Genomic DNA, 13,028 nt, shown 5'->3' with positions numbered 1-13,028 from the left:
GAACTCTGCATTCAGATGGGTATATCTTTCCTTTTCTCCTTTGCCTTTAGTGTCTCTTCTTTTCTCAGCTATTTGTAAGTCCTCCTCAGACAACCATTTTGCCTTTTTGCATTTCTTTTTCTTGGTGATGGTCTTGATCACTGCCTCCTGTACAATGTCAGGAACCTCGGTCCATAGTTCTTCTGGCACTCTGTCCATCAAATCTAATCCCTTGAGTCTATCTGTCTCTTCCATTGTATAATGGACCACAGCCTTGTCTAACTCAGTGCAACTATGAGCCATGCTGTGAGTGTCTCCCAAGACGCATGGGTCATAGTGTAGAGTTCTGACAAAATGTGGTCCCCTGGAGAAGGGAATGGCAAACCACTTCAGTATTTTTGCCTTGAGAACCCCATGAACAGTATGAAAAGGCAAAAAAAAAAAAAAAAGACACTGAAAGATGAACTCCCTAGGTCGGTAGGTGCCCAATATTTTACTGGAGAAGAGGGAAGAAATAACTCCAGAAAGGACGAAGAGACAGAGCCAAAGCGAAAACAATGCCCAGCTGTGGGTGGGGCTGGTGATGGGAGTGAAGTCCGACGCTGTAAAGAGCGATATTGCCTAGGAACCTGGAAGGTTAGGTCCATGAATCAAGGCAAATTGGAAGTAGTCAAACAGCAGATGGCAAGAGTGGACATCGACATTTTAGGAGTCAGTGAACTAAGATGGACTGGAATGGGTGAATTTAACTAAGATGACCATTATATCTACAACTGTGGGCAAGACTCCCTTAGAAGAAATGGAGTAGCCATCATAGTCAACAAAAGAGTCTGAAATGCAGTACTTGGATGCAATCTCAAAATGACAGAATGATCTCTATTCATTTCCAAGGCAAACCATTCAATATCACAATAATCCAAGTCTATGCCCCAACCAGTAATGCTGAAGAAGCTGAAATTGAATGGTTCTATGAAGACCTACAAGACCTTCTAGAGTTAACACCAAAAAAAGATGTCCTTTTCATCATAAGGGACTGGAATGCAAAGTAGGAAGTCAAGAGGTACCTGGAGTAATAGGCAAGTTTGGCCTTGGAGAACAAAATGAAGCAGGTCAAAGGCTAACAGAGTTTTGCCAAGAAACACCCTCTTCCAACAACATAAGAGATGACTCTACACAGGTACATCACCAATTGGTCAATACTGAAAACATCGATTTCTGCTTTATTGACTATGCCAAAGCCTTCGACTGTGTGTATCACAATAAACTGTGGAAAATTCTGAAGGAGATGGGAATACCAGACCACCTGACCTGCCTCTTGAGAAACCTGTATGCAAGTCAGGAAGCAACAATTAGAACTGGACATGGAACAACAGACTGGTTCCAAATAGGAAAAGAAGTACGTCAAGGCTGTATATTGCCACCCTGCTTATTTAACTTATATGCAAGTACATCATGAGAAACGCTGGGCTGGAAGAAGCACAAGCTGGAATCAAGATTGCCAGGAGAAATATCAATAACCTCAGATATGCAGGTGACACCACCCTTATGGCAGAAAGTGAAGAGGAACTAAAAAGCCTGTTGATGAAAGTGAAAGAGGAGAATGAAAAAGTTGGCTTAAAGCTCAACATTCAGAAAACTAAGATCACGGCATCTGGTCCCATCACCTCATGGGAAATAGATGGGGAGACAGTGGAAACAGTGTCAGACTTTATTTTTTGGGCTCCAAAATCACTGCAGATGGTGACTGCAGCCATGAAATTAAAAGATGCTTACTCCTTGGAAGGAAAGTTATGACCAATCTAGATAGCATATTAAAAAGCAGAGACATTACTTTGTCAACAAAGGTCCGTCTATTCAAGGCTATGGTTTTTCCAGTGGTCATGTATGAATGTGAGAGTTGGACTGTGAAGAAAGCTGAGCGCCGAAGAATTGATGCTTTTGAACTGTGGTGTTGGAGAAGACTCTTGAGAATCCCTTGGACTGCAAGGAGACCCAACCAGTCCATCCTAAAGGAGATAAGTCCTGGGTGTTCATTGGAAGGGCTGATGCTGAAGCTGAAACTCCAATACTTTGGTTACCTCATGCAAAGAGTTGACTCGTTGGAAAAGACCTTGATTCTGGGAGGGATTGGGGGCAGGAGGAGAAGGGGACGACAGAGGATGAGATGGCTGGATGGCATCACCGACTCAATGGGCATGAGTTTGAGTAAACTCCGGGAGTTGGTGATGGACAGGGAGGCCTGGCGTGCTGCGATTCATGAGGTTGCAAAGAGTCGGACACGACTGAGCGACTGAACTGAACTGAAATCAAATTGATTATATTCTTTGCAGCCAAAAATGGAGAAGTTCTATACTGTCAGCAAAAACAAGGCTGGAAGCTGACTGTGGCTCAGATCATGACCTCCTTATTGCAAAATTCAGACTTAAATTGAAGAAAGTAGGGTAATTTTACTAGACCATTCAGGTATGACCTAAATCAAATCCCTTATGATTGCTGGGCTGAAGGGGGGAATATTAGAAATAATGCATATAAAGCTTTGAGCCCAGTGACTTCATAGCACAAGTCCGCAAGAAATGTCCATTTTATTTAGTTGCAAGCTTGTCTCCCCTCCTAATTTTTCAGTCCTTGGGGGCAGGGGTTCTGTTTTGTTTATCTTTGAGCACAGGCACCTGGCAGCCACCAACATCTAACAGGAGCTCCATAAATATTTGAGAGTGACTGTAAATCCAGTGCCACCGGACCTCTGTTGAAGGGTCCCCTTCACTCTCCAACCTCCTTTCTCACTGTTGCCTAGTACCCCTCCCTCATCCTCCTTGCTCTTTTTACACTCAAGCCCAAGCCTGCTTCAAGGTCTTGGCCTGGCTGTTCCCTCTGCCTGGAACACCCTTCCCCCATTTCAGCCGGACCCAGTCCTTCAAGTCTTTCAAGTCTTTTCTTTGAACTGCACCCATTTGACCATCTTGTTTAAATTGACAGCCTACTTAAATAGACAGCCCACGCACACTGGCTCTCCTCCTACTCCTGCGTGGTTTGATTTTTCTCAGTAATACATGTTTTGTAATACACACTTTAAAAGCTTGTTTCCTGTGGTTAGTATGTATCTCCTCTCACCAAAATGTAAGCTCCTTCAGGACTGGGGGTTGCATGGCCCCGAGCAGACACTTCCTGCATCCTGCACCGCACGCCCTCAACCCGCTTCTGGTTTCAGCACAGTCGTGATGGACAGCTGCTTTTCACACTGGGGTTCTCCTGTCCCCAACTCCCTACTAAGCTGCTCATCTCTTTTCTGCCTGCGAGTCAAGGAAAGCAGGCAGAAACCTGAAGTGCAGGGGGTAAAGACCAGAAGGACTTAAACAATGGAGTCACTGGAGTTTTGGACACATACCCTGGCCTGCCTTTCTTTCTTTCTTTATTCATTCACTTATTTATGGCTGTGCTGGATCTTCATTGTTGCATGTGGGATTTCTCTAGTTGTGGGGAGCGGAGGGGACTGTCTAGTTGAGGAGCACGGGCTTCTCATTGTGGTGGCTTATCTCATTTCCATCATGGGCTCTAAACATGCAGGCTTCAGTCACTGTGGCACTCGGGCTTAATTGCTTCTCAGAAGAGACGATTCCTCTGAGGCTCATTCTTACAATTCCTTGGGGGACCCCAGTGGACTGAGGCCCTTTTGACTGTGGGGGTAACAGTCTCGATTAACACAGCCTTAACTGGATCCTCCCTCTTCCTTCCGGGCTAACCTCCCAAACACATCACCCGCCTGAATACTGGTCTCATCTCTGCTTTTAGGAGAACCCAAGAGAGACCACTACACTACAAGCCTACAGCATACCTGACCTATGAGGGTCTAGTACAGGTTTGTTGAAGGAATGAACAGAAAGAGAGACAATTTACAGGATTTTACATTTTGCATCTTGCTTTGTGATGAAATATTTGGGTGACATTTTTTTTTTTAATCACAAAGAGAATTTGCTGAATCTTGTTTCTTCTTGTTTACACTAGGATTTTCACAGGATGAAACTTCTGCCTGGAAACCTGGCTTTGAACTTTGTAGATTTTTTTCAGGGAATGAGGGTTTTGTGTTTTTTTTTCTATTTACTTTAGCAGAAATGTCAGAAGCATCCAGGAGCTTGAAGACCTGCCTTGACCAGCCCAGCACTCAGCTATTTGTTATAACTGTTCAAAGAGCATGCCTATCTTGGAGTATGATGAGAAGGATTACTTTGGTGAGTTTGTCCCTGAAATAATTGAGCTAATCCATGCCTTTTTAGGCACTCAGTCAGCATTTACAGAACACAGATTGTGTCAGACTTGGGCAATGGGGATCAGAAATGCCTGAGACAGGGTCCCTGACAGCCCTCCAGGAGCTCCTGGCTGGTAGGGGAGACAGAGAAGGGAGGAGATGATTATGTATATGATGTGAAGGGCTTCCAGTTTGGCTCAGTGGTAAAGAATCCACCTACTGATGCAGGAGACACAGGTTCCATCCCTTGTCTGGGAAGATTCCACGTGTTGCAGGGCAATGAAGCCCATGTTCCACAACTACTGAGTCTGTGCTCTAAAGCCCACGAGCCATAACTACTGGAGCCCGCATGCTCTAGAGCCCGTGCTCCACAAGAGAAGCCTCTGCAATGAGAAGCCCGCGCACAGCAACTAGAGATTAGTCCCCACTCATCACGACTAGAGAAAGCCTGTGCATAGCAACGAAATCCCAGCACAGCCAAAAATAAAATAAATATGTAAAATAAAATAAATTAAAAAATATGATGCGAGAAGGGCTGTTATAGAGCTGAGCACAGGATGCAAACTTGCAGGAAGAACCTAGTGCTTTGGGAATCTCGGTGTAACTGTACTTTCTGTTTCAGATTACCCAAACTGTGATCTTCTGCACACATTTGCTATTTACAACTCCTTACCTTTGCCTGTACAGTTTCCTCTGTCTGGAATACTTTCCTCTCCATCTTCCTGACAAAATCCTGGTCATATTTCAAGTCCTAACTTATATCATTTCACCCAGGAAGCATTCCCTCTCCTATCCCAACACCTCACTTCAGCCTGTCTTGTGCTCTGTGAATCCCGCCCTTTATACCCTCTTGTGTGAGTGATTAGCAATTGACAGATTTGGTGGGGAGGGGCTCATGATTCAGGAGAAAAACATGTTGACTCTGATGTCAGAGAGCTAGGTTTGGATCTCCCATACTGTTTTTTCCCGGCTGTAGTTCCTGGGCATGGCTTAAGGAGAGTGTGAGAAATGAGGAAGTACAAGCAAAGAGGCTGTGGAAAGTAAAGACTTGACCGTGGTGAGCCTCATTAGCCATGCTAACACATTCAGAATTCATTTTGGGGGCAGTAGGGGAGCACTAAACAGTTTTAAGCAAGAGAATAGCATCATACATTGTGATTTATTAAGATCATGTTGGTATCATGGGAAAGAGGGATTTGGATGAAGGGATAAGCAGATGGAAGGCAGGCAAGCCAAGTGCTGGCTGACAGCTTGGACTTAGAGCCACACGGTCCAGGTTTGAATAGCAGCTTTTATCTTGTTGTGTGAACTGAACAATCATTTATACTCTCTGAGCCTCAGTTTCCTTATCTGTAAAATGGGAACAATTATTTACTTTCTCTTCCTGGAAAAATCAGAAGAGAACATAAATGCAAATGGGTTTTGTCAGCTCTAAAATACCATGCAAATACTAGACATGATCAGTAGTCAGCAGGGGCTTTAAACATGGTAATTTATTTCTGGTAGAAGGAAGCCTGAGTCTAATATGGTGTTCCACGGAGTAGGGGTCAAGTTTTTTCTAGACCCTAGCATACATGTAAGTTTCTCAGCATATAGGTTGCTTTTTACCTTGTGGTCCAAGATGGCTGCTTGAACTCCAGCCATCAGATTCACATTCCAACCAGCAGGGAAAAGGAAGAGAAAAAGAAGGATATATTCCTCCCTTTAAGAACACTTTCTGGAAGTATCCAATGACATTTCTGTTTACATCCTGTGGACATGGGCATAATCACATGACAACACCTAGCTGCAAGAGGAGCTGGGGAAAACATTTTGGAGAAGCTATGTGCCCAGTTTAAAATCAGAAATGCAATTACTAATGAATAAGAGAGATACTAATATTGAGGGACAGTCAGACAACTAGTGATTTCCTGGTATGCATTGTTCAGTTTCATATGTTAGATTTCTTAAAAGTGAAATGTATGTTACCCAAAGGACATTGAACAAGAAAGCAACCCCAGAGAGAGTGTTGCAGGAGCAATGCTTAATTGTGTTATATAAGAGGTTCAAGGATATCCCATTTCCCCCAGTGATGGGGACCTAAAGCAGAAAATGACATCTACCTGCTTAGAGGTGGCTTGAGCAGACCCTTGAGTTGATGTAACCTCATGATGATGAGCAAAGACAGAGGACACTCTCATGGAACTCAGGTCTGAGAGTCAGGGGGCTGAGGGCCCCAGGTTAGCAGCTAGCCGATGAACCGTCAGGAGGGAGGCAAGCTTGAGATTTACAAGAGCGTAAAACAGGCGCTAAACCAGAGACAGCCAGCCTATATAGGCAACACGGGGCCACACAACCTGGAACATGCAAGAATGTCTACCTGGAGGCTCAGACCCTCTCTCCCAGCCTCTGTGCATCTCCCTGATAAGTGGAGCTGCAAACGGAGACCAGATACCAACGGACTTCCTCCGGAATCCATGTTCCACATCGAACTGAGTGTAGAGAAAGCTTTAAAAGAGCCCCAGAGTAAATCATTCTTTCCAGGTACTTTTATCTTTAAATTCTTAGCACACATAGATTCTACCCGACTAATAGAATTAAGATTCTGGTACGCAGAATTTGCTCCTTGGAAGAAAAGCTATGACCAACCTAGACAGCATATTAAAAAGCAGAGACATTACTTTGCCGACAAATAATCAAGGCTATGGTTTTCCCAGTAGTCATGTATCTATGTGAGATAAAGAAAGCTGAGCACCAAAGAATTGATGCTTTCAAAATGTGGTGTTGGAGAAAAATCTTGAGGGTCCCGTGGACTGCAAGGAGATCAAACCAGTCAATCCTAAAAGAAATCAGTCCTGAATATTCATCAGAAGAACTGACGCTGAAGCTGAAGCTTTAATACTTTGACTACCTGATTCGAAGAACTGACTGATTGGAAAAGACCCTGATGCTGGGAAAGATTGAAGGCAGGAGGAGAAGGGGATGACAGAGGATGAGATGGTTGGATGGTATCACTGACTTGATGGACATGAGTTTGAACAAGCCGCGGGAGTTGGTGATGGACAGGGAGGCCTGGCATGCTCCAGTCCATGGGGTTGCACCGAATCGGACACAACTGAGCGACTGAACTGAACCCAGAGTTAGGTGAACCAGGCAATAAGAATGAGTAATATTTCTTGGCTGTTTACTAAGTGCCAGGGCTTCCCTGATGGCTCAGATGTTAGAGCGTCTGCCTGCAATATAAGAGATTCGGGTTCAGTCCCTAGGTCGGGAAGATCCTCTGGAGAAGGAAATGGCATCCCACTCCAGTACTCTTGCCTGGAAAATTCCATGGGTGGAGGAGCCTGGTAGGCTGCAGTCCAAGGGGTTCAAAGAGTTGGACACAATTGAGCGACTTCACTTTACTAAGTGCCAGGCTCTGTTTCAAAGGTATAACAGTGTTAATTCCTTATATCCTCATGGCAACTTTATAAGAAGTTCTTGTACATTTTATAGGTAAGGAAACTGGCAAAGATGGGTGATCCTGTACCGGTGCAGATGAATGCCCCTTGTGGCATCCATCCTCCATGCCATGTGATTTGGTATTGTCCTCCCACTGACTCTGGGCCTCTGTGGCCTACTTTGGACCCACTGGATGTTGGGAAGTGTAATGCAAGCAGAAGCTTGGAGGGTGCTATGTAACTGGGTTTTCTTACTTTTGCTTCTCTTCCATGGCCACATGATGCCCTGGCTAGCCTGCCAGAAGGTGAAGGATAGAATCGGGTTGCTCCAACCTGAGGCCACCCTAGATCAGCCAACAGTCAAGAGAATCTCAGACCTGTGGGTGATCCCAATCAAGATCAGCAAAGCTTCTCAGCCAATTTGCAATTGATCAGCAGAGCCTACTCACATAAAGGGGGCCCCACAGATCCAAGAGCTAGGTAGATATTTCTCATTGCACATCACTGAGTTTTAGCAGCATTATCATGTCACGGATAGCTTGTACAGGAGACTGTGTAAATTCCCAGCCAATCATTAACACAGCCAGGAGTTGAATCCAGGGAGCTTGTCTGCAGAGCCTACACTCTTAGATGCTCTTCTGGTCTACAGTGGTTGGCCAACTATGGTTTGCAGGTCAAATCTAGTCTACCACCTGCTTTTGTACAGCTCATGAGCTAAGAATGCTTATTATAGATGAATATTTTCAATTGATTTGATAATAGGGAACAGTTACTTTGAACCTCAGCTGAACAAATGCTATCCTACAAAAATGAATTCCATTCTTCTCATTGTGGACAGAATTTACACTTAATTATTATATTTCTAATTTCATCAATAATTACTCATGGAAACTTGTTCTTATTATGTAGATATCTATACAATATCCTTGATTTTGCCTCTTAGCTTGCAAAGCCCCAAATATCTACTCTCTGGCTTTTTACAGGACAAGTGTGTCCGCTATTGTTCTATGTGATAGTTTGACTGAGATGTTTCGTCTTTGGATTTGGTCCTCAGGCCCAGAAATGAGAAGAATGTGATTCCTAAAAGAGTTTCTAATTGAAACTTAGAACCAGAATGAGATCCCAGGTCTCTGGTCTCCTGGACCAGAGCTCTTCTACTTTCTAGAGGAGCTGATAAATAGTAATGTGAGTCCCCTACATACTAAGGAGTTCATTCTGAGAGCATCTTCTTAAGTTCAGTTTTGTTCATAAGTCCAACAAAGTTAGCTTAGATACCCAACTAACAATTGGCTACATAGTACTGTAATAGGTTTATAATATTTTCACACAAATAATACATAGAAAGCAAATATCAAAAATTAAGAAAATGTTTTTAATCTTACAGTATGGTACCTTGAAAAGTATAGTAGTACGGTACAACGGCAGGCACACACGGGCTGGCACTGAGCGAGCAGGCAAGAAGAGGTCTTTACTGAGGAGGGAGAGGAGGTGGGAGATGGTGGAGCTGCAGGATTGTTGGCAACAGGAGACGGAGGGCAAGCTGCAGTTTCATTCATGCCTGATGTGATGACACAGGTTCTGGCTTCCTTGTTGGAACCAAATAGGCATTCGCATCTTTGAACGTTTGCAATTTGAAGGGTGATATGTAGGGGACATATTATAGTTGGATTTGTTTGTCGTTGTTTCGTACCTAAGTTGTGTCTCTTTACAACCCCATGGACTGTAGCCCACCAGTCTTCTCTGCCCATGATATTTCCCAGATAAGAATAGTGGAGTCAGTTGCCATTTCCTTCTCCAGGGGATCTTCTCAACCCAGGGACTGAACCCATGTCTCCTGTGTTGGTGGGTGGGTTCTTCACCACTGAGCCACTTGGAAAGCCCAGGTGGATTTGTTTAAAGGCCTCCAAACCTCCAACTGGATTGTGCTTTGTATCCACAGGCCTCCTCCTCTCATCCTCCCTGCTGTGGGCTCCCACCCACTCACGTGAGTGTGCATGATTCATTTTTTTTTTTTTTTCTCCAGCTCTGCCCCAAACCATCTCACATTAATTTGTGCCATGTGCTTCTGTGATAATTTAAAAATTTGAACATTTAAGAACAATTTTTCACTGGAGACAGTGGAGAAATTTTATCCTAAAGAGTTTCACAATGTGGCCTCATTAGAAGGGAGAAATGGAATGGGAGAATTAAAAAGAAAACTCATTTCGTCCCTGAGTGTGTTAATGAGCTAAGCCACAGGAGGCCATGTGTAAGTTGGGTTGCAAGCAGCTGTAAATTAAATTTATTACGCGCCAAGGGATTCTAATAAACATTATTTAAAAATAGCAACAGACCGTCATTTGTATTATGTCATGTGACCTGTTTATGGCCACATGTTTGTGCCTCTGCTATTAATCAGAGTTACTTTGAGAGGCAGTTGGTAAATTCTTTTAGAGCTACTGACACCTTCGACTTAATTAAGATTGTTCTGGAAAAAAAGCAGGGTGAGTCAAAAATAGTCATCATTGCACCCTGGAGGCCCTTGGTGTTCTTTAGGCAATGCTCGTTATGCTTTCCAAGAGGGATAAACCTGAAAGAAAATGCCACTTCCCTTAATAAAAGCCCATGTCCTGGAAGGTTAGTGTTGCAGGGCATTCATTTTCTTAGGGTGACGTTTGGGGATAGTGGGGGAGGGAATGGGGACTGCTGAGCTCTGTTGGGAGAAAGTCACCCTTTGCATCCGAGGAGGATGGTGCTAATCACTCCTGCCATCCCTACTCCAGCCTCATGGGGGCGCTGCTTGCCCTTTACCCCTCTGGGCCCAGTATGGACAAAAACCATTCTTGCTTTCTCTGGAACCCAGAAGAGAAGGATCTGACCATGCCCAGAATTATCTTTGGAAAATACCTGACGTGAGCTTGTCACTCCCTCCTTTCTTTCTTTCCTTTTTTTTTTTTTTTTTTTTTTTTTTAGCATTATTTGTCTGTGACGAATCTTAGGGATCTACACTTTCTGCTTGAGGATCTACACTTTCTGCATGTAGAATCTAGCTCCCTGAACAGAGATTGAACCCAGGTCCCCTGCATTGGGGGCATGGAATCTTAGCTTCTGGGCCACCAGGGAAGTCTCCACTCCCTCCTTTAAACTCAGAATTTGTGGCTGCGATCTAGCCCCCACCTCCTTTCCTAGCCCTGTTCTCACCATCTCCACGTGTACCACTGCCAAACAAGCAGGTGCATTCATAGGGCTAAGACCTGAAATCTTGTTGATCTATGTTTGAACTACGGTTCTGCCATTATTAGATGAGCCACTATGGGCAAATGACTGATCTCTTACCTCCAGTTTTCTCATCTATAAAATGGCAACACTTGTGTCTAGCACATAAATTATTATGAGGATTACAAGAAATAATACAGGTGAGGGCTGAGCACTTAGGAAAACTCTCCAGAAGTATAAAAAAAAAAACAGCAAAGAACCTTAGCAGTAGTTACTCGGCAGTGATGCTCCCTTTTATTTCTCCTGGCTCCAACCAACCTCACTCCATGCTTTGCCTCATTAACAACTTTTCATCCTTTGGACCCCTCAGATCACTGTTGTTCAGTTGCTCAAGCATCATGTATATATTGACTTCTATATCCCTGTCTGATGTAGAGACCTTCTTCTGGGTTCCATTCACACATGGGTCCTTGCCCTCATCAACTCACTTTAATAGTCAGTGTTTCTGTCTGGGACTGCCATGGGCCAAGCTGAGGTCTTCAAGGACTGAGATCATGTCTGGTTTACCTTTGCACCCCAGTGTCTGGTGCAGATCAAGTGCTCAAAAAAGCATCTGCTGAATAAAAGCACCAGCAGAGAATATTACAAATGGAGGAAATGGGGCTCATAATGAATAAGATGTGAAGCTGTCTTAGCTTGGGTTCCCTGTGAAGTAGAGTCTTGGGCAAGGAGCTGGGAAAAGGGAGTTTATTCTGAAGGGGAGAGGATGGGGAAGGAGAAGTAGGCAATGATAAGTGATTTTTGCACAGCTGTGGGCCTCTGGGGCTCAGTTCCACTGGGGCCCCCCCAAGGAACTCTGTAGCACAAGCCTCATAATTGTTCCTAGAAGGGAAGGGAGGAAGGGGTCTGTATCCACTTGACTCTCATCCCTGTTGTTATAGGATTACTAACCCCTCTGTTTTTCTGGGCTGGGCTGTGTTTGGGGGCTAAGTGAGCATCCGGCAGGGAAGAAAAATGTATCTGGCATTGTAGGTGACAGTCTGCAGGGTGCCAGAGCTGCCCACCACAGCTGCAGCTGGAATCAGAGGTGACCGGGGGGGTGGGTACAGGGCAGGCACCAGAACATCGGTGACAATTACTCATTTCCAGTTTGGCTTTCACCCTGGGGTCCTTTTGTCTCCTCTTCAGTATTATTTCACATGGTGGACAGTGTTGTGACACCCACAGTTTAGGGGAGCATGGCTGGACATTTTGACACCTCCAATTCCAGAACCTAGGGAAGGAGGTGGCGTCTTCTCTTTGGTCCCCAATTCCATTCCGCCTCGTGAACCTGCTTCCTCCCTGGGAGTGATGCATATGGCAACAGCCTCCAGGATGGTCCCAATGGTTATTGGCTTCTGGTATTCATGTGCCTGTGTAGACACCGTCTACACAGAATAGTGGCTGGCCTGTGTCACCTACAGAATATGGTGAAAGTGAAAATGTGTGACTTCTAAGACTGAGTCGTAAGAGCCAGTGCAGCTTCCATATTCACCTCTTGGAGATCTCACTCCGGAGGAAGCTAGTTGCCATGTCATGCAAGCCCTCAGGAAGAGACCAGTGTGGAGAGAAACCAAGGCTCCCTGCCAACAGCTGGTGGCAACTTGTCAGCCATGTGATTGCCCTGGTCAAGCCTTCAGATGACTGCAGCCCCAGTCAGCATCAGACTTCACCTTCATTAGAGACCCCAAGCAAGAACCGCCCAACTGAGCCCTTCCCAGATTCCTGATCCACAGAATCCATGAGCATAAGAAAGGGCTGTTCGACACCACTATGCTTTGATTCGCAGCTACAGTAACTGGAACACCAGCCTCTCCATGGAGGACCCTTTAACTTTGGTCTAAAATGGGATACATTTTCTCTTATAATTTTAGCAAGATAATCATGTCTCTACATGGACTTTTTCAACCTTAACAAGAGTCACACCTGTGATATTTCCATCCTGCCTTTTATAAAAGCTGAGAGGGTAGAAGGAGGAAAAGAATTGAGGATGCAGCTCAAGATGGTGGCAGTCATCAAGTAGTTCATCAGGTATTGGGTAGACTTGATCACTGTGGGTGATCAAGTGCAGAATTCATGTCCTAACCCAGGTGGGCATGGCCATGAGGCAGGCTGGGAACTCAGGCATGAGTTAGGGAAGGGGAGGAAGACAA

The sequence above is a fragment of the Odocoileus virginianus genome, chromosome 16, assembly GCF_023699985.2.
Source record: "Odocoileus virginianus isolate 20LAN1187 ecotype Illinois chromosome 16, Ovbor_1.2, whole genome shotgun sequence".
NCBI classification, from domain to species: Eukaryota; Metazoa; Chordata; class Mammalia; order Artiodactyla; family Cervidae; genus Odocoileus; species Odocoileus virginianus.
The sequence above is the reverse complement of the archived record's forward strand: the minus strand, read 5'-3'. Positions refer to the sequence as shown.